Source organism: Dipodomys spectabilis, unplaced genomic scaffold (genome assembly GCF_019054845.1).
Source record: "Dipodomys spectabilis isolate Male_0828 unplaced genomic scaffold, ASM1905484v1 ptg000396l, whole genome shotgun sequence".
NCBI lineage: Eukaryota > Metazoa > Chordata > Mammalia > Rodentia > Heteromyidae > Dipodomys > Dipodomys spectabilis.
The window spans coordinates 263,479-285,255 of NW_024871073.1; positions in this window are offsets into that span (position 1 = coordinate 263,479).

Consider the following 21,777-nt stretch of genomic DNA (forward strand, 5'->3'; position numbering starts at 1 on the left):
ACTGCCAGCTGCTGCTGCTGTTCCAGGTTAGGCTAGGCTATTTACACCAGCAGGACAGAGGTGCCACCCTGAGAGACTAGGGTCATTTGCCACTGTTGACAGCTGCTACTGCTGCTGACTGGGCTGGGCTACTTATATCAGCCAGGCAAAGGTGCTGTTCCAGGGAGGGTGAGGGGAGTCTTTGTTCCAGCTCTGCCTTCTGAGATTTCTGTTTGTATATTCTGGGTTGGCCCAGGTCTTGGGAGTCTCCTTGGAGACTTGGGATGCTTGTGGGTGTGTGGGCTTCAGAGGGTCCAGACCCTGGGCACTTAAGCAGCTTGGCACAAAACCCCTTCACCTAAGCTGTGCAACGTGGAACCCCATCACCAACAAAGAGTGGGGGGAGGGTCTTCCCACTTACTGTCTCTGTAGGTTTTTCCCTTTAATTTTTGCACTTCCTTTATCTCTCTGAGTAATTGCCTTTTTTTGTGGGTCACTTGGAGAAACAGAGCATTGAAATCCAAACTCTGTATTTGGTGGAGAGAGCTGTGGTGTTTCCCTGCTGTTCCATCACCTTCTTGGTCCCACCCCTTCAGGTGGAGTTTTTCTTATCCGGCCATTGGGCCTTGGTTACCAAAGGATAGGTACATAAAAGAATATGTTGTACAGCCTGCAGATTGTAGTTAGACATTTCTGTTAATAAAGCCTTCCTAATTTTAGGAACCCAAGGGGGTGTTCTACACTAAATTATTTCAAGGGATTGAAACTTTTAACATAAGGCCTACATCTTGCTCAAAGGAGAGTGAAGTGGAGGAGGCTTACCTAGCCATGGCCAGTCTCTGTATTTAATTTAGTTAAAGTTTCCTTTAAGGTCATGTTCATTCTTTCTAGTGCTTGAACTCTGAGGCTTATAAATGGACTGTAACTTCCAATTTATTCCTAGGGCATTAGTTAATAATTGAGAAGTTGGGCCATGAATCAGGGCAATCTTTGGACCCCACAGGTAAGGGTAAGCCAAATCAAGGTATTATTACATGCCTCAGCTCAGCCTGAAAAAATGTCCACTATTACTAACAGATACCAATAGCCATACTTTCGAGGCTTTACCCCTGTGGAGTCCACTTTCCTAAATTCACCATCTGAGGTTCCTCACATATGAATTCTTTCCATGTGTTCCAGAATTTCAGCATTTACCTGTTGGAAATTAACTACACACATTACAAAGTATTGTCAGGCTGAGGCCCCACCGGTTTCCAGAACAGTTTTAGGCAGTGTCCTTGGGCAATTTACCAGGTTGCAAATATCTACATGTAAACTGACAGAAAGCTTGAGCCTGTATGCATTTTTCACAAGTTCAGTGTCAACAATTGCACACTTATTACCACTGTTTTTGCTTCTTCCTTTAATATTGATGACTAGTAGCTCTAGAGAAACAACTTCTTTTAGACTAGTCTCCCAAGCTACCTGATCAGCTCAGATGTTTCCCTATATCTTAGGGTCTCTAGTTTCTTTAACTAGTGTAAAGTACTCGGAACCTTGGAGATTTCTTCCATTTTATTCTTCTCCTTTTATCTCAAACTTGTTTTCATGATCCCACTCTCTTTCTCAATGTGCTCCTTAACCTGCAAATGATTTGACAGGGTCACAGGAGATTTCCCTTGACTGGCCAACTGCTGCTCCTTCTCACAACACCTTTGCTTGCTCTTCAGCTTCTCCCTTAAGTTCACAAAGGTGCTATTGAGAGGTATTTTTTCCCACCTCCACCTGTTCCACAGGGATACAATGCTTCTGCATTACATTTATGGTGAAGATCTCAGCCGTCTTTTGGGGTTTTTACTCTAGTTGTTTCTCTTTCCAGTTTTCCACTTCTGTGTATTTTTGTGACAGCTCTTTCAACTGTTTGTTTAGTTCTTCTGTTTTTATTCCTAATGCTCTTTCCCTATCCATGGCATTCTCTATCAAAGCAAGTGATCCTTTAACTCTTTCTGGAGAGAAACAATCTCTTTCTTGAGCCTGATATTTTCCTGTTGTCTTTTCTTGGCCTCATCTTCTATGACACAGCACTTTCCCGTCTTCTCTGCTAACTACTCTTTCCTTCTTTCTCTGTTGCTTTGAATTTCTGGTGACACTTTTCAAAGCTTATAATTGACATGTTCTTCAACCTAATATATTCTTATATCAGGTCCAGCTCCTTTTTCTTTTTTTTTTTTCCTTTTTATTTTGGGTCCGGTCGTGGGGCCTGAACTCTGGCTGGACACTGTCCCTCAGCTCTTCAGGTGAAGGCTAGCGCTCTACCACTTGAGCCACAGGGCCACTTCTGGCTTTTTTCTTTTTGCTTATGTGGTGCTGAGGAATCGAACCCAGGGACTCATGCATGCAAGGCAAGCACTCTACCACTGAGCACATTCCCAGGACCCCAGCTCCTTTTTCATAGCCATAATTTCTTAATGGAATTCAGAGGTCCTTTGCATGATTCTCCAGAGCTACGAACACATTTTCCATGTGGTTAATGTGATTACTTAACCTGTCATTTAAATTTTCCAGGTGGTTAATGTGCTTACTTAAGCTTTCATTTTTCTATCATTCTCCTGCTTGGACATTCCTTTTCCTAATGTCCATTTTGCTTGCATTAATCTCACTGAGCTAGTACTAGAGGGTCCTACTGCCATTTTCTAATGAATTGTACTGTCTTTGCCAAAGGTTTCTTGATCCCTGTTCTGGTGCTCCTATCAAAACTCAAACTCCCTTCTTAGACTCGTTTTTTTTTTTTTTTTCAGGGTGTCTCTGTTATCCAACATCAACTGGGCAACCACTTTATCTCAAAACCTTCTAACTTTTCAAGCTTTCTTCTAATATCTGTGGCTGACTGCGTAACAAAGGCCATATTTAGGGCTCTTTGATTCTCCAGGACTTAAAGATCTATAGCCTATAGGTCCTACAGCCTTCTGGGAGAAGTTCAGATAAAGCATTAGGGTATTCACTGGGGAACAGTACCATCTCACTCACCTTAGATTGAAGACGTGGCTTTCTAGACACTGCGGCATCCCTGCTAGCTGAACCTGGAAATAAATGGTAAGCACCTCCATACCTCAACTGCTGTTAGTCTCAGCTTGGGTAAGTCTGAGGAAAGACTTGTTCCAAATAGTCTGGTTCAATTGTGGGGCTACTGTCTGGTCCAAGGACCACCGTCAATCACCGACAGTATTCACTCCTTTTTCTACCAGGTGAAAAGCACCTGTAAAATTTGCTGACATTCATCCCAGGTGTGCTTGTGTGTGAAAATTACTGTCTCTAATGAGGTAATGAGTCCCTATTTGTTTGTTTTTTTCTGAAAAGGATGGATTTTTCTGTTTCCAGTTATACAGGTCACTACTTGTAAAGGGAACATATATTAGAAAGGGGTCCTGCCCACCATCTCCATGTTCCTCTCTCAAGGGTAATAAGGGTAACATACCACATTGTACCACGTCAGTCTGGTACAAGTAACCACTTTTGGTATGGGAGGACTTATTAGAGTTGCTGATGCAAAGAATAGGAAAGAGAGTACATCAGTGCATCTTCCTCTGAGGGATTCTGTAAACCTGGGGGAGAATATTTTTTGGATATGACAACCTAAGGCCTTGTTCTCCCATCCTGAGAAAAGGAGTAAACAGGTGCATACAGGACACAGATAGAACTATCAGCATACATACAAAGACCAAGAGCCACAGACACTTAACCCACATGTCCCATACCTCTCAATGTTGACCTCTACAGGAGGTCCCAGATGACAGAGAGAACGTCCCAGATTGCCTCTTGAGACGGCCACAGATGATCTCTGGAGGATGTCACATATGTCCTCCCTAGGAGGCCCTAGATGACCTCTCATGGAGGTTCCAAATGGATTCCCAAGGAAGTGTCAGATGATCTCCAAAGGAGTTTCCAGATGTCTTTTCAATGAGGCTGAGATTACCTCTCAAGAAGCTCCAAGATCGCCACTCAAGGAGGCCACATATGAACTCCAGAGGACGTTACAGATAACCCTATTGAGAAAGCAACAGATGACCCCCAGAGAAGGTCCTATATAGCTTCTCAAGGATGTCCCAGATGATGTTCAAAGACGGTCATAGATTTCTCATCATGGTAGCCTGAGATGACCTCCCAAAGAAGCTCCAGATGACCTTAGGAAGTGGTCCTAGATTGCCTCTTAAGAAAGCCGCAATGACTACTTTTGAAGAGGTCTCAGGTGGCCTCCTGAGGAAGCCCCAGATGACCTCTGGAAAAAGTCCAAGATGGCCCCTGGAGAAGGCCCCAGCTGACCTCCAGTGTAGGTCTCAGGTGGCTTCTCAAGAAAGTTGCAGATGTATTCTTGATGAGGTTCCAGATGGCTTCCCATGGAAGCCCTACATTATCTCTCAAGTAGGTTCCAGATGGCGTCCCAAGGAAGCCACAAATAGCTTCCAGAGTGGTCCAAAATAAGCTGGCAAGCCTGCCAAGATGCACCTCTAGAGGTACATAAATGACTTTTGTCCTTGTTGAACCTCCAGAGACAAACACTCGAGGTAGACTCTGAAGTGTCAACCCTGAAGGCTGACACTCTCATCTATGAGGATTTTTTCCTGGGGCCAAGGCCTGATGCAATCCAAATGGATTATCTCGATGGAGTCTTCAAAAATAATGATCTCTATAGTTCAAGAAAATCCATCGAGACACGTTTTCTATAATAAATGTTCTCCCAACCACCAACCCCCAAAATTATGATATCCAAAGTTCCCAACATCAAAGGGAAAGCCTCTTTTCCTTTTCTCTTTATCTCTCCTTCGCTACAGACCTATACTTCTTTTGAGGTCTTTTCCTTTTTCCCTTCTTCCAGTTCCTTGTTCTCTTTAGGACTCTCCACTCTCCACAGACTTGAACTGCTTTGCAAGGCTCGTCAGTTGCCATCCTTCACCTTCTGCCCTCCCTCAACTTCCTCTCCACCCAGGTTTTCCCCTTATGCTATCACACCACTTCTTTCCTTCCAGGACTTTTCCCTTTATCTCTCACCTTCTATTGCTCTGAACAAGCAGCCTATATAAGTCTGTACCCCTTCTCCACTCCAACTGCCTGTTTTCAACTATCACATCCCAAAATGCCCACAGCCCAATCATTTCTTTACATCTCAACACGTGGTGATTAATGCACCAGTCCCTCCCACAGGATGCCTCACCTTCTCTGGTGGCATTCTTTGTCCTCTCCAGCTGGCCAGGAGATGGGCCCATACTGATTATCAGACCCTGAAGATAATCGGGCCCTGCTGATTATTACAGTATCCTCCTTGTGAACTAGTAGCAATTGAAATTGGAAATTTGATTGTGGTATTACAAACTCGTTGTGACATCACAATCCCATTTGAAATCATCACAAAGCCATTGTGACAACATTGTCATTGTTACATCATGATTCGATTGTGACATCTCAAATCTATTATGACCTCTTAGCTCCTTTGAAAATCACATACCCTTTTCAACATCACAGTCCCTTTGTGTATCCATATCCTTGTTGTTATGTAATGACAATTGAGATCAGACATGCCATTATAACATCAAAAAGTGTTTGTGACATCCTCAACAGTGTGACATCACATTTTCATTATGAGAGCATCAGCTCATTTTGACATCACCAAACTCAATGACAGAATCGCATTTTGACAATTCTCGTTGTGACAATTTAGACACATTGTGAATGCCTATTCTGTGATCTCATTGTATTTTAAATGTGGCATGAGAGTTGATACCAGAAACGCAATTTTGTGCCTACAAACCACTTTGACATCATAATCACTTTGTGACATCATAGTTCCATTGTGATATCACTAACACAATGTGACATCACAAAGCTCTCCTGTCCTCATAACTTTTGTGACATGCTGACATTGTGATATCTTAGACCTTTTTGCCCTCATAATTTGTTTTCAACCTCAAATTTCATGTATGACTTGAGATAACAGAAATCAACTGTGACATCATGACCACTGTGACATCACACTGACAGATGTCATGAACATCGTGTCACATTATGACATCACAAAATGTTTTGATGTCACCATTAATTGGTGATGCAATACGGTAAGGGGTCTATGATGTCACAATTGGTTAGTGATATCCAAATGGCATAATAGATCTCATTTGTCATGAAATCACAGAGAATATGAGTTTACAACAGACTGTGGTATCTCCAAAGTCATGTGTTTTCCCAAATGTTATGAAGTCCTAGGAGGATTGTGATGTCACAGCGTGACACAATGTTTATGATGTCTGTCAGTGTGATGTCACAAGGGTCATGATGTCACAGTGGATTTCTGATATCATATATCATAACTGCAATATTATAAGGTTGAAAACAGATTACGATCTCATAAAGGGCCTAAGACATCACAATTGCTGCACATCAAAGACATGAGGACAGGGCAGGTTTGTGATATCACAGTGTGTTAGTGATATCACCATAGCACTGTGATGTCACAAAGTGATTGTGATGCCATATATTTATGAGATCACAATATATTTCTGACATCAACCCACATGCCACATTTGAAATAGAATGAAATAAGAGAATAGGCATTTACAATGTGTCTATGACATCACAATAACAATAAATGCCATAATGCTATGAGGTCATTGTAAATTGGTGATGTTGCAAGGAGGTAATTGTGTAATAATGAATATGTGTTGTGCCACTGGTGATGGGATCACAAAGGGTTTGTTATGTTACGATGGCATATTTGAATTCAATTGTCATGTATTCACAATGAGGATATGGGTACACAAAGGGAATATGATGTCACATATGAAATGTGTGTTTTCAAAGGTACTTAGGGGTCATTATAGCTTTATGATACACAGATGTGATGAGGTCACAATGGGATTTTGATGTCATAATGATTTTTAATATCTCAAACACAAGTCCATTTTCATTTGTTACTATTTCACAATGTGCATACAAATTCACAGAATGAGCTGGAAGTACTAATGGACATGAATTATTAAAAATGTTAGGAGGTCATTTTAGGTTTGTGAATGAACAATGGGACAGTGATATCACCATGACAATGTCAACTCATTACATCATGTCAAAATATTGGTTTGGTGTCACAATTAGTTGATGATTCCACATTGGTGGTGAGGTCACAAAATATTGGTGATGTGTTGTGCATGTCACAATGACATGATGATTCTCAATTGTCCTAACTTACAATGAGTATATGAGTTACCAAAGGGAGTGTGGTTTTTCCAAAAGTATGTGTTGTCACACATATATTGAAATCCTAAAAGGTTTGTGATGTCAGAATTTGACACAATGGATATGACATCTGGCAGTATGATGCCACCATGGTCATGATGTCACTGGGAATTTGTGATATCAAATGTCATATGTTAAATCTAATGAGGTCAACAACAGATTATGAGGACAATAAGGGCTAAGGTATCAGAATTGCAGCATGTCACAAATGAGAGGATAGGTTAGTAATATCACAATGGCAACATGATATACAAAGGAATTGTGATGTCACAATGATTATGAGTTCCTGATTTGTTTATGATATTAACCTACATGCTACATTTGAAATAGAATCAAATCACAGAAAAGGCATTCATAATGTGTCTATGATGTCACCATGACAATGTAAAGTTATAAATCTATCATATCATTTTAGTTTTATGATTTCACAATGAGTAGATGGTATAAAATGATAATGTGATGTCACAATTATGATGATCTCACAAACTGTTTTGGATGTCAAAATGTCATGTCTGATTCTCAATTGTCAATATTTTACAGTGGGGCTTTGGGTACACAAAGGGACTCTGATATCATAAAGCTATGTATTTTTCAAATGTTATAAGAGGTTATAATAGATTTGAAATGTCACAATGTGATCTTGGTATCAAAAACAACAATGTGAAGTCATAATGGGTTTGTGATTTCACAGTGGTGATGAGGTCACAATGGGTTTGTTATGTCACGAGTTTGCAATATCACAATTATTTGTCCAATTTCAGTTGCTACCAGTGTCCATGAGGACACTGTAATAACGAGCAGTGCCCTATAATCCACGAGAACAGATAGTCATCATGGCCTCCTAGTCTGGACCAATTGAAAGGGCAGGTTGCGTGACACTGGAGGGGGCAGGACATTCTGCTGAAGGAGATAGGATGTCAAGCCCCACATGGTGAGCTGCCAAGAATTGATTTGAGCATAATTGAATACTGGAAGGCAAGAAATTATTGCAGTTGGGGAAGGGTACAGCCTATATATAAGCTGCATTTTCAGAGCAAGAGAAGGGGAGAGAAAAAGGTTACAGGCCTGGATGGAAAGAAGTGATGGGACTGTTGGAGGGCAAAGACCAGGGAGGAGAGGAAATTGAGAGAGAGCAGGAGGTGAAGGACAGCAACTGGACATCTGGACAAGGCAGGGCAGGCCTGTCAAGAGCAGAGAAGCCTGAAGAGAAGAATTGAATGGTGGAAGGAAAAAATGAAAAGACCTGAAAGTTAGGACAGATCTGTAGAGAAGGAGAATGAAGCGAAAGGAAAAAGCCTTGTCCTTTGAAGTGTGGAGCTTTGGAGATCATTATTTTGGTGGTTGGTTGTTTGCAGACCAGTTGACAAATGGCTGAACTGCTCTTTAGAGGTCTGAGGGTTCATGGTTGAGACTGAATTTACCTCTCCGCATCCAGCCCGGCCAAGGTAGTCACTTGTTACAAAATTTATGAGGACAAGTCAGGTTTGTGATGTTACATTGCATTAATGATATCACAATGTCAATATGAAGTCACAAAGGGAATGTAATGTCAAAATGATGGTGTGGTCACAATGGGTTTCTGAAATCAACCTATATGCCACATTTTTGATAGAATGAAATCACAGAATAGGCAATCGCATTGTCTCTAGGACCTCACAATGAAAATGTGATGTCATAATGCCATGATGTCATTGTCATTTTGGGATGTAACAATGGGCTGATGGTATTATAACAACAACGTGATCTCACTCTGGAGATGATGTCACAACACATTTGTAATGGTACACTGGCATGTCTGATGTCAGTTATCTTTGTTCATAATGACAACATGGTTACCCAAAGGGATCATGATATCACAACACCATGTGCTTTTTCAAAGGTGCTAAGCGGTCACAACAGTTTTGGGATGTCACACGGTGATCATGATATCACTGTAGCAATATGATGTCACAATGGGTTTGTGATGTCAAGTGGTGATAAGGTCACTCTTGGATAGTGATGTTGCAATGAATGTGTAATATCACCATTACATGTCCAATTTCATTCTACTAGATCACAATGAAGATACGAGTTCACGTAAGGAGCTAGAAGTCAGAAAGGCCATGAATTTTGTAAAATATTATGAGGACATAATAGGCTGGTGAAAATGCAATGAGACAGAGATATCCCACTGGCAATGTGATGCTACATTACATGAGATAGTATTGTTTTGAAGTTACAAATGGTGATGCCATACAGGTGATGAGGTCACATAGGTTTTTGATTTCACAATGGGATGGTGATGTCACAATCTCCTGCCAGATCTATAATTGACAATGAATATATAAGTTCACAAGTGTTAATGATGTATCCAAAGGCATATGTTGGCACAAGTGTAATGAGTCTTAACATGTTTGTGTTGTCCTCATGTGACTCAGTGGTCAAGAAATCTGGCAGTGTGATATCACAGTGGTCATGATATCACAATGGATTTTTGATATCACATGTCATGCCTGAAGTATTATGAGTTAAACAATTTATGAACTCAGGGAGGCCAAAGAGATCACAGTGGCAGCATGTCAAAAAATGTATGAGGATAAGACTGTTTTGTGATGTCACAGTGGGTTAGTGATATCATAATGGCAATGTGGTGTCATCAAGGTATTGTGATATTATAATGCTTATGTGGTCACAATGTATTTCTGATATCAACCCACCAGCAATATTTGCAATAGAATGAGATCACAGAATAGCATTCCAATGTATCTGTGACATCACAATTACATGTGATTTGATATCATTGTTGTTTTATGATGTCATAATGGGCTGATGTTATCATAATGACAATGTGATATTACACTGGTGATGATGTTACAAAGGTTTTGCGATGTTAAATTGGCATGCCTGATCTCAGTTGTCATTAGCTCAACATGAGGATATGAGTACACAATAGGCCTGTCATGTCACAAAAGCCATGCTTTCTTTCAAAGCTTCTGAGGTGATAATAGTTTGGGGATTTCACAATGTGATCATGTTGGTACAATGGCAATGTAATAACACAATGAATTTGTGATGTCTCCGAGGTGATGAGGTCACAAAGAGTTAATGATGCCTCATCAAGTTTGTAATATAACAATGATATATACAATTTCAATTTCTTTTAATTCACTATGAGGATAGTATAATAACCAGTGGGGCCAGAATTATCTGTGGGAGCTGATATTCATTGTAAATTCTTGGCTTGGCCCCCTGGAGAGTGTGGGGAATGCCGCCAAAGGTGGAGGTGTCAAGCCTCACACGGTGAGCTGTCAAGAAGTGATTGAGCATTGGGCAGTTTTGGAAGTGATGGTTGAAAACTGCTAGGCAGGAAATCCGTTGGAGGGAGGAGGGGTACAACCTATATTTAAGTTGCATTTTCAGAGCATTGTAAGGGGAGATAAAAATGGGAGTTATCCGGAAGGAAGAAAGTGGTGAGACAGCAGGAAAGGAAAAACCTGAGAAGAGAGGAAGCTGAGGGAGAGCAGAAGGTCGGCAAGTGGTCACTGGGACAGAGTAAGGCAGGCCTGTGGGGAGTGGAGAGGCCTGAAGAGAAGAAAGAAATGGTGGAAGTGAAAAAGGAAAAGACTAGGAAGGAATGACAGGTCTGTAGAGAAGGAGGGAAGAATGGAAAAGTTAAAAACCTTGCCCATTGAGGTTTGGAGCTTTGGAGATCATAATTTTGTGGTTGGTGGTTTCCAGACCAATTAAGAAAGGGTGGGGCTGCCCATTGGAGGTCTGAGGTTAGGTGGTCATGGCTGCTCTTGAACCTGGGTATCCAGTCCAGGATAAGGTAATCACAGTCCCCTTTGTAGTGAAAAATGTTTTATTATATTAAATGTGACTCGATGGTTTGTCTACTTGCCTTAGAGGTCATATGTACATGAGTTCACAGAAAGAGCTTGAAGTCTCAAAGTCCATGAATTTTCTAAGATCTGATGAGGCCATAACAGGTTTGTAAAAACATAATGAGAGAGTGATATCACAAGAGCAATCCACAATATCATGTCAAAATAATGATTTGATACAACAATTAGTTGTTGATGCCATTCTCGTGATGAGGTCACAATAAGTTTGTGATGTCACAATGGGTTCACAGTGTCAGAGTGGCATGGGAGATCTCAACTGTCATTAATTGGCAATGAATATATGAGTTCAAAAAGGGACTCTAATGTCTCCAAAAGCATGTTTTGTTAGAAATGTGAGGTCACAATGTGACAAAATAGTCAGGACAACTGGCAGTTTGATGTCACTGGGGATTTCTGATATCACCTGTCATACCAGAAATATCAGATTGAAAACAGATTATGAGCTCACAAAGGGCCTAATATATGGCAATGGCAGTATGTCACAAAACTTATAAGAACAGGACTGTTTTGTGATGGCACAGCAGGTTAATTTATCACATTGGCAATGGGATGTTACAAAGGATTGTGCTATCACAATGGTTATATGGTCAAAATGGGTTTCTGATATAGAATGAATTCACAGAATAGGCTTTCACAGTGTTAAGTCTATGATGTAACAATGTCACTGTGATTTATATTGCTATGATGCCATTGTCGTTTGGTAATGTCACAATGAGGTGATGGTGTCATAATGACAATTTGATGTCATTGCTGATGTATGATGTTACAATGGTTATGAGGTCACATTATGTCTCTGATATTAACACACATGTCAAATTTGAAATAGAATGGAAAAGCTGGGCGCCGGTCCCTCATGCCTGTAATCCTTGCTACTCCAGACACTGAGACCTGAGGATCGCAGTTCAAAGCCAGCTCAGGCTGGAAAGTCTATGCGAATCTTATTACCAATAAAAACCATTTGAAAACCGGAAGTGGCTCTGACTCAAGCGATAGAGCGCTCGCCTAGAGCTGAAGAGCAGGGACAGTACCCAAGCCCAGAGTTCAAGCCCCGCGACCAACAAAAAAAAATATTAAAAACAGGCATTCACGATCTTTATAACATCACAATGACAATGTGATCTCATAATGCTATCTTGTCATTGTAGTTTTGTCATGTCAAAAGTAGTTGATGCTGTCATAATGACAATGTTATGTCACTCTGGTGATGTCACAAAGGGTTCATGATGTTAAATTGGCATGCCTGATATCAATTGTCAATTCATAATGAGGGTATAGTTCCACAAAGGAACTGTGTTTTCACAAAGGGCATGTGGCTTTTCAAAGGTGATAAGAGGTCCTAATAGGTTTGGGATGTCACAATGTGATAGTGATGTCAAATGGCAATGAAAGCTCACAATGGTTTTGTGATGACACATTGGTGATGATATCAAATAGTTTTGTGAAGTCACATCTCATAATCACATGTCCAATTTCACATGTCCAATGAGGATATGAGTTCACAGAAGAAGACAAGTATAAATGGCCATGAATTTTCTAAAATGCTATGAAGACATACTAGGTTTTTGAAAACACAATGGGACAGTGATATCATGAAGGCAATGTGATGTTGCAATAGGATGACTTAATATTTTGATATCATAATTTATGATGCCACACTGATGAGTTCACAAGAAGTGTGTGATGTCACAATGGGTTGGTGATATCAAAATGACACATGTGATTTCAATTTTCATTAACTCACAATGAGTACATGAGTTCACAAAGGGACTCTGATGTCTCCAAAGGCATGTATTTTCACAAAAGTGATGAAGTCCTAACAGGTGTGTGTTGTCAGAATGTGACAAAATGCTCATAACATCTATCAGTGTGATGTCACCATAATCTGGATGTCACACTGGATTCAAGTATCACATTTCATACATGGATTGGATTTGAGAGGATTGGAATTTCACAGTGGCTTAGTGTTATCACTATGGAAATGTCGGGTCACAAAGGGATTGTGCTATCACAATGGCTATTAGATCACAATGTGTTTCTACTATAATAGGTTTGTGCTGTCAAAATTGGTTGGAAATGTCACAATGGCATGCCAGATCTCAAATGTCATTAATTCACAATGAAGATATGAGTTCACAAAGGGACTGTGTTGTCTCTAAAATCATGTGTTTCACAAATATGATGAAGTCCTAACAGATTTGTGAGTACATAATGTGCCACCATGGTCTTGATATATATCAATGTGATGTTACAATGTTCATGATGTCACAATGTTCATGATGTCAGAGTCAATTTCTGATATCATGTCATACCTGAATTATTATGAGTTTCAAAAAATTATAAGCTTACTAAAAGCCTAAAAGATCCTACTGGCAGCATATCACACAAGTTATGACTTAGTTATGACCTCCTCATCAGTATGGCATCACCAATTGTGACATCAGAACATTATTACAACATGATGTTTGGACATCACATTGTCATTGTGAAATCACTGTCCCGTTGGGTTGTCACAAAGTATAACCTCACACTATGAAGCTTCTTCTATCAAATGGTATCCCCATATTGAAATATGAGTAATTGAAATTGGATATATCATTCTGATATTACAAACTGTGACATTACAAAGCCATTGTGAACTCATCACCACTGTGACATCAAAAACCCAAAGGGACATCTCATTCTATTGTGACATTATGGATCACATTGTGCCATTCCAAAACTATTATGACTTATAACCACCTTTGAAAACACACATGGCTTCTGTGACATCACAGAACCTTTTTTGTATCCATAACCTCATGGGGAACTAATGACAACTGACGTCAGACATAACAAGGAAACATAACAAATCCTTTCTGACATCATAATTGTGATATCATGTTGCCATTATGACACCATCAGCTCATTTTGACATGTAAAACTACAATGACATCTTAGCATTGCAACATCACATTGTTATTGTGATGTCATAGACACGTTGTGTTTGCCTATTATGTTATTGATTCTATTTCTAATGTGGCATGTCAGTTGATATCAGAAACCCATTGTGTGTTCATGACCATTTTGATATCATGATGGCTTAGTTCCATCACATTGCCATTGTGATGTCACGTTGCCAAAATGATGTCACAAAGGGATTTTGATGTGACAATGGTTGTGAAATGAGTTTCTGATATCAACTCACATGCCACATTTCAAATACAATGTAATCACAGATTAGGCATTCATAATGTGACTATGATATCACAATGATATAATGGCAAATGTTATAATGTCATTGCCATTTTGTGATGTCACCATAAGCTAAAGATGTCATAACAACAATGTGATGTTACTCCAGTTATGATGTCACACAGGGTTTATAATGTTACAATGGTTATGAGGTCACAAGGTGTTTCTGATATCAACTGACTTGCCACATTTTAAATAGAATGAAATCACAGGATATACATTAACAATGTGTCTAAGACAGCAAAATGGCAATGCGATGTCATAATGCTATGTGGTCACTGTAGCTTGTTGATGTCACAATGTGCTGATGGTGTCATAATGATTGATATCACACTGGTGATGATGGCACAAATGGTTTATGATGTCACAATGGTATGTCAGATCTTAATTGCTATTAGTTTACAGTGAGGACATGAGAATGAAGTTACCATGACATATACAAATGAACTGTGATGAAACAAACGCCATGTTTTTTTTGTCAAAAGTGCTAAAGTTCCTAACAAGTTTTGGTTGTCAAAATGTTAATGATATAAAAATGGGTTAATGATGTCAAAACTAGTTTGTAATATTACATATTATTTCAAATTTCAATTGCTACAATTTCACAATTATACAAGTTCACAGAAGGACCTTGATGTCCCAAAGGCCATGCATTTTCTAAGATGTGATTCGGTCCTAATAGGTTTGTGAAAGCATGATGGTACAGTAATATCACAATTGCAATATGATGTCAAATTCTAATTAATTGGTGATGCCATAATAGTGATGAGTTCAAAATTGTTTTGTGATGTCGCAGTAGATTGATGATGTGACAATGGCATTCCAGACCTCAATAGTCATTAACTCACAATGAGTATATAAATTTAGAAGGGACTTGTGAGGATTCCAAAGCATTTGTTGGCACAAATATGATGACGTCAGAACAGATTTGTGGTGACACTATGACACAATGGTCATTACATCTATCAGTGTGATGTAACTATGCTTATGATGTCAAAGTATATTTCTAATATTTCATGTCATTCTTGAAATAATATGAGGTCGAAAATAGATTGAGCTATCAATGGGCCTAACATAACACAGTGGCAACATGTCACAAAACTTTTGAGGACAGGATATGCTTGAGTTGTCACAGTTGTTTAGAGATATCACAACTTCAATGTCACATCACAAAGGGATTGTGATGTCACAATGGCTATGAAGTCAAAATGTGTTTTTGATATGAACCCACATGCCACATTTGAAATGTAATGAAATCACAATATAGGCATTCATAATGTATATATGATGTCACAATGACAATGTGATGTCATAGTGGTATGATGTCATTACAGATTTGTGATGTCACAATGAACTGATACTGTCACAATGACAATGTGATGTCACACCGATGATTATATTGTAAATACTTTGTGATATTTCTTTGGCATATCTGATGTCAATTGACATTTCACAATGAGGATATGGATACACAAAAGGACTGTCATGTCACAAAGGCCATGTGTTCTTTTTCAAAGCTGCTAAAGATGATAATTGGTTTGGGAGGTCTCAAGGTGATTGTAATGTCAAAACAGCGATGTGATATCACAATGGCTTTGTGATGTCACCTTAGTGATGAGGTCACAATAGACAGGACCAGTTTGTGATGTCACAACAGGTTACTATCACAATGGCACTGTTATGTCACAAAGGGATTTTCATGTCACAATGGCTTTGAGGTCACAATGGATTTCTGATATCCACCAATATTGCTCACTTGAAATAGAATGAAATCACAGAATAGGCATTCACAATATGTCTATAATGTCACTTGACATATGATGTCATAATACTATGATATGTAAGTTTAGTGATGTTAAAATGGCATGTATTATCTTAGTCATTAGATTACCATGAGGATCCCAAAGGTTGCTATGTGCTGAGTCCTTCAAAAGGCTCATTGTGCTAAGTCCATTACACAGGGTTCTTTGTGCTATTTTTTAAAATTGTTCTGAGTCCTTGCGAGTAGGTATCCCCAACAATCTCTCTCTCTCTCTCTCTCTCTCTCTCTCTCTCTCTCTCTCTCTCTCTCTCTCTCTCTCTCTCTCACACACACACACACACACACACACACATACATTGAGGGACACCGTGCACCCGCTTGGTGTGTGGGGTGGATGGAGAAGAGTCCCCCAGCGGTTGGGCTGAGGGGAGATTCGATCCCCCCCCCGGGGCAGCTGCTGGGGTTGGGGGGAAGCCCTGACCTGAGGTGAGGCTGCTTCTGCCATGGTCTGGTAGCCTTAGGGCAGAGTCAGGACAGCACAAAACCAGGGATGGGGCATGGCTGAGGGAGGGAGGAGGCATGACCCAGGGGAGGACAGGGTGTGGCTGAGGGGGCACATATCTGCTGCAGCCAGGGGCACACAGGGGCTGGAGCACTTGTGCAGTGGGGGTGGGGCAGCCCCAAAGAGAAGTGGGGGCAGAGAGAGAGCAGAGAGAAGAGCAGGCTCATGCACTAGGGATGGCTGCCTCAAAGACTCTGCTGCTGTAAGAGCATTGGTCTGGGCCAGGAGCACAGGGCACAGAAAACCAGCACATCAGGCACATCCCTCACACAATCGCTGCATGCTGCACACAGAACCACAGCCTACAGATTCTCCCAGCAGCACAAGTGAGTGGCCGCCCGCAGGTCAACACCTTGCGACCTCCCCCTATCACTACCACTCCCTCCCCTGCAAATCCTGCCTTCCCTCTTGTGTCCCAACCATGCCTCCCCAGCACAGGCAGGACAGCCCTGACTCTGCCACAAATGCGACCCAGAATTGGGGGGTTGAGGAGTGGGTGTTGACTCTGGGAACTCACCCCCACCCTAGTGGCCAGTATCCCTGGAAATAGGGAGATGTAGGAATGGGTGAGAAGGGGTCACCACTGAGCCCCTGGCTGGAGCAGTGGGAGCCACACAGTCCCACATCTGTACCCTTCCTCTCCCTGGTGGGAACCTGGTGGCTTTAGTTAGAGGTGGGGAATATCACCAATGCACCTGCCTTATTGGGTCTTTTCCTTTTTTTCTGGGAGTGGGGGATTTTGGATGCAGAAGATAGGCCTCTCTTGCTGTGTGAGCACTTGTCTTCTCTGCTCGGTCACCCTTTCATCTGAGGAGGGTCCCAGAAAAGCCCACTAGGGAGATGAGTGCACTGGGGGTCAGATAGTAGGTGAATGTATGGAAGGAACACACATCCTCAGACACACATAGACCCTGCCTATCCCCACACCCCAACTGTCAAAAGTACTCACAGGGAGATCACATTTCCCAGCTCTGCCAGCATCTGCTGGTGCTCCCTATCCATCTCATCTCCTTGTCCTCCTGAAGAATCTGCCCAGTTGCCCAGAGGCATCTAGGCTGGAAGTAGGAGACTGTCCATGTATGTAGCCTTTAGGACCCCATCCGTTTCCTCAACACCGCCCCCACCCTGGGTCAGACACCCCCCTTGGGACCCCATGACCCACTGCTTGTTTCAGTCCTGCTCTGGGGAGCCACCTGTCTGGGGATTCCTTCACCCAGCGTCCTGGCCTAGGGCTTTGGTGAATGGGGAGTTAAGGCTGGTTGTTCGCAAGGGGAAGGGTCTGGCCCTGGAGAAGGGGAGAGCCGTGGTCCTGCTGTGTCATTAGAGTGGTGCTCCCCTTGTGTGGAAGCCCTTGGTTCTGACAAGGGAACGGAGAATGGGAACCCACGTGATCCAATGAGGAGCCAACAAACTTAGGAGAGGTACTACTCTGAGTCTGCATGTGTGTGTGTGTGTGTGTTTTTGTGTGAGAGAGAGAGAGAGAGAGAGAGCAGTGAGAGAGAGAGAGAGAGAGAGAGAGAGAGAGAGAGAGAGAGAGAGAGAGAGAGAGAGAGAGAGAGAGAGAATCTTTCTCCTTGTACAGCCTGACTGTCCTCAGGTGAGTGATCAGTTGGCAAATTGCAGGTGCTGCATGGAAGAGTCATCTGTCACCATTCTGGAGTTGTGTGTGTGTGTGTGTGTGTGTGTGTGTGTTTGTGTGTGTGTGTTGGGAAAGCAGGGAGATGAGAACAATGAAAATATATTTAAATCACCATGTCTAAAAACAGCAAAAGCATTTTATTTCTCTCTCTCTCTGTGTGTGTATTTGTTGTTGTTTTGCTTCATCAATACCAAGTACAAGCCCAGCCACAATTTTTGTTTTCTCCTTCACAGTTTCATGGCTCCTTTATGGAAGATTTCAGTAGACATTACTTTCATCCCCTTTCCACCTCTCTCTTCCCCATTTCATGTAGCCCACAGTAACTGCTGAGCCTGAGTGGGCCTCCCCCAGAAGAACTGTGTGAACCCTGGACTGGAGTGGACTCCTGTCCTTCTATCCCCAGCCAGAATTTTTGTGAGGCGAATGAGATCACAGCCACATTCTTCCAGCCAGACACTTTGCTCTTGTGTGTTTAGTGGGAGGTAATTCAAGGGTTTGGAATGTATTGGCCCAACATAATTAGGGAACGAGATGAGAGAAATGATAAGGCATGGGCTGTGAAGCTATGAGGTTTTTGGGGACTGGCATATGGTGTTACATGGCAGATGGGTCACCAAGACAGTGGATGAGAGGGGAACCATATCTAGGGCATTAACGGTCTCTGTGGGAATCCTGGCACAGGTGACAGATGACTCTTCCATGCAGCACCTGCAATTTGCCAACTGATCACTCACCTGAGGACAGTCAGGCTGTACAAGGAGAAAGATTCTCTCTCTCTCTCTCTCTCTCTCTCACTACTCTCTCTCTCTCTCTCTCTCACACACACACAAAAACACACACACACACACATGCAGACTCAGAGTAGTACCTCTCCTAAGTTTGTTGGCTCCTCATTGGATCACGTGGGTTCCCATTCTCCGTTCCCTTGTCAGAACCAAGGGCTTCCACACAAGGGGAGCACCACTCTAATGACACAGCAGGACCACGGCTCTCCCCTTCTCCAGGGCCAGACCCTTCCCCTTGCGAACAACCAGCCTTAACTCCCCATTCACCAAAGCCCTAGGCCAGGACGCTGGGTGAAGGAATCCCCAGACAGGTGGCTCCCCAGAGTCCCCACTGGTGGAGAGGATACACTCCTGGGGCAGTGCCCAGGGTCAATCCTCCTTGGAGTCCTGCAGAATCCAATCTGTGTCCCGCCTGGACTGTTTCCAACTGGGCAGTGGTAGGCAAGTCCATTCCCACTGCTGGAGCCCGCTCGGTATCAGGAGGTGGCAGTTATCTAGGGCTCGCTGAATGCCAGTTTCTGTAACCTGCTATAGGCTGTCTGGAATGAAAAGGGGACCACTGACTTTGGAAACCTTTAAGTTTGATTGGGACAAATTAAATACCACATTTTCCAGTTTTTTTTTTTATTTAAGCTGGCAATTTCCACTAATGCCTGGGATTATGGATCAAATTAGATGTATGATTTCAGCCATCAAACAATGATGTTCAAAGCAGCACAGGCAGAGTTCCCAAGCCAGATTGTCTCCTGCTTTGAACGTTGTGCCTTGACTGTCTTTCTCTGGCAGCTGTTGTATCTCTCTAGGGTGATGACCCCACTTACCTGAATCAGATGGGAATTTTCTGGAGTATTGTCATAGACAGATGTTCATTTATTTAACCAACAAACCATTACAGTGTGCACCAGACTCTGGGGGGTCATAGACAACGAAAAGTTCCAGGAATGGTTCCATAGCCCATGAAGAAACCTTGGATTGATCTGGATGCCAGTGCTTCTAGCCTGTCATCCTAGTTACTTAGGAGGCTGAGATCAGAGGATTGAGGCTTTTGGCCCGGGCAGGAAAGCCTGTAAGACTCTTGTCTTGAATTAACTACCAAAAACAAAATGCCAGAAGTGAATGTGTGGCTCAAGCCATAGACTGCTAGCCTTGAATACAAAGGCTTAGGGACAGCACCTAAGATCCGAGTACAAGGCACAGAACTGACACAAAATAAGTAAAGAGATTCAGGAGGAAAGGACAGAGGGAGAAAAAGAGGAAAGTAAGGAAGAAGGGAGAACATGAAAGCCTTGGTTTGGAGTCCCTGGATAAAGGGAGCCAAGTATTCACAATCTATGTGGGGACAGTTTCAGAGCCTAAAGCCAGTATGTAGGTCCAAGCCACTGACCCCTCAAAAACTTCATGGCATCCAGGAGCTGTGTGTTCACCGACCACACAGAACCTAGGGCTCAGAGTGGGTAACCAGTTTTCAATTATGCCCAGCCTCATCGAGTTTATTTTCTGGTCAGATAAGAAGAATGTTTCCAAGAGCTAGGGAGGTATTGGGGTGAGAGAGTTTAAAGTGGGGTCAAAATATAAGTAGGAATTTGAAGAGGGAGAATGATCCTAGGTCACGTGTGTCAGGCCATTGGAGCCATGACCTCACCTGACAACTTAGACTACCAGCCTTTGATCCAGCCACACTGCTATTAAAAGTCCTGGCACCTTGGGTTCATCATTGACAACCCTGGTTCCGTTCACTGCAGGATGCCTGTGCAGTACATCCTTAGGGACTAGGACTTTCCAGGGCTCAATCTGACGATATCAGTCCCGGTGTTCATTCCTTCACCAAAGACTGAGGTAAGCATGCCACTGCCACAGGACAGCCTGGGAATGAGGGCAGGAAATGGGTCTCTTGGCTGGCTCACTCTTTAGTATAGATGGCAGATCTGGGATTCAGAGAGGGCAGGATGAAGGTGGGGCAGAGCTGGGTAGAGGCTGGTGGGAAAAACAGAGGCACTGGGCTCTGAGCAGGGTGGTTTCTTCAATAATACTCACAACATAGGAACATTTCTGGGATAGAGCAGCCCTTTTCACCTCCCCAAGAGGGACCTAGATTCCCCCAGTCTCCGTCCCTTGACCAGGAATCCCTTTGGTTCCCATATCATGTGGTGGATAACTAGACCTTACCTCACTGCCCAGTGTTCAGGCAGGACAGCAAGAGATCCTGAGTCTTTGAAAAGGTCAGGGGATCTTCAGTATGAGATTGTACTTGAATGTCCCAACTTGGTGCATGGTCAGTCCCATCTAAGACTGCCATGATGTAGGACATAGAATCTAGAGAATCAGGTCTGTTCTGGGAGTCCTGAGTATTATGTGTTAGCTTTGAGCTCCCGTGTGCCCACTTGCTTCCCTTTCTTAGGTGGGTCTATGCTAGAGAAACCTTGAAACTAGGGTGTGGATCTTGTCTTTTATGCTCCAAGATAGCACTCTACCATTTGAATCCCAGCTCCACTTCCATCTTTTTGGGGTGTTTAATATGAGATAAAGAGTTCTCACGGGCTTTGCTGCTAAGTGACACCCAATGCAGACCTCAGATTTCAGTCTCCTGGGGGTAGAGGATGACAGGAATGGGAAAGTTTGTTTGGCTGGGTGCCAGTAGCTCATAGCTGTTATCCTAGGTACTCAGGAGGTTAGAT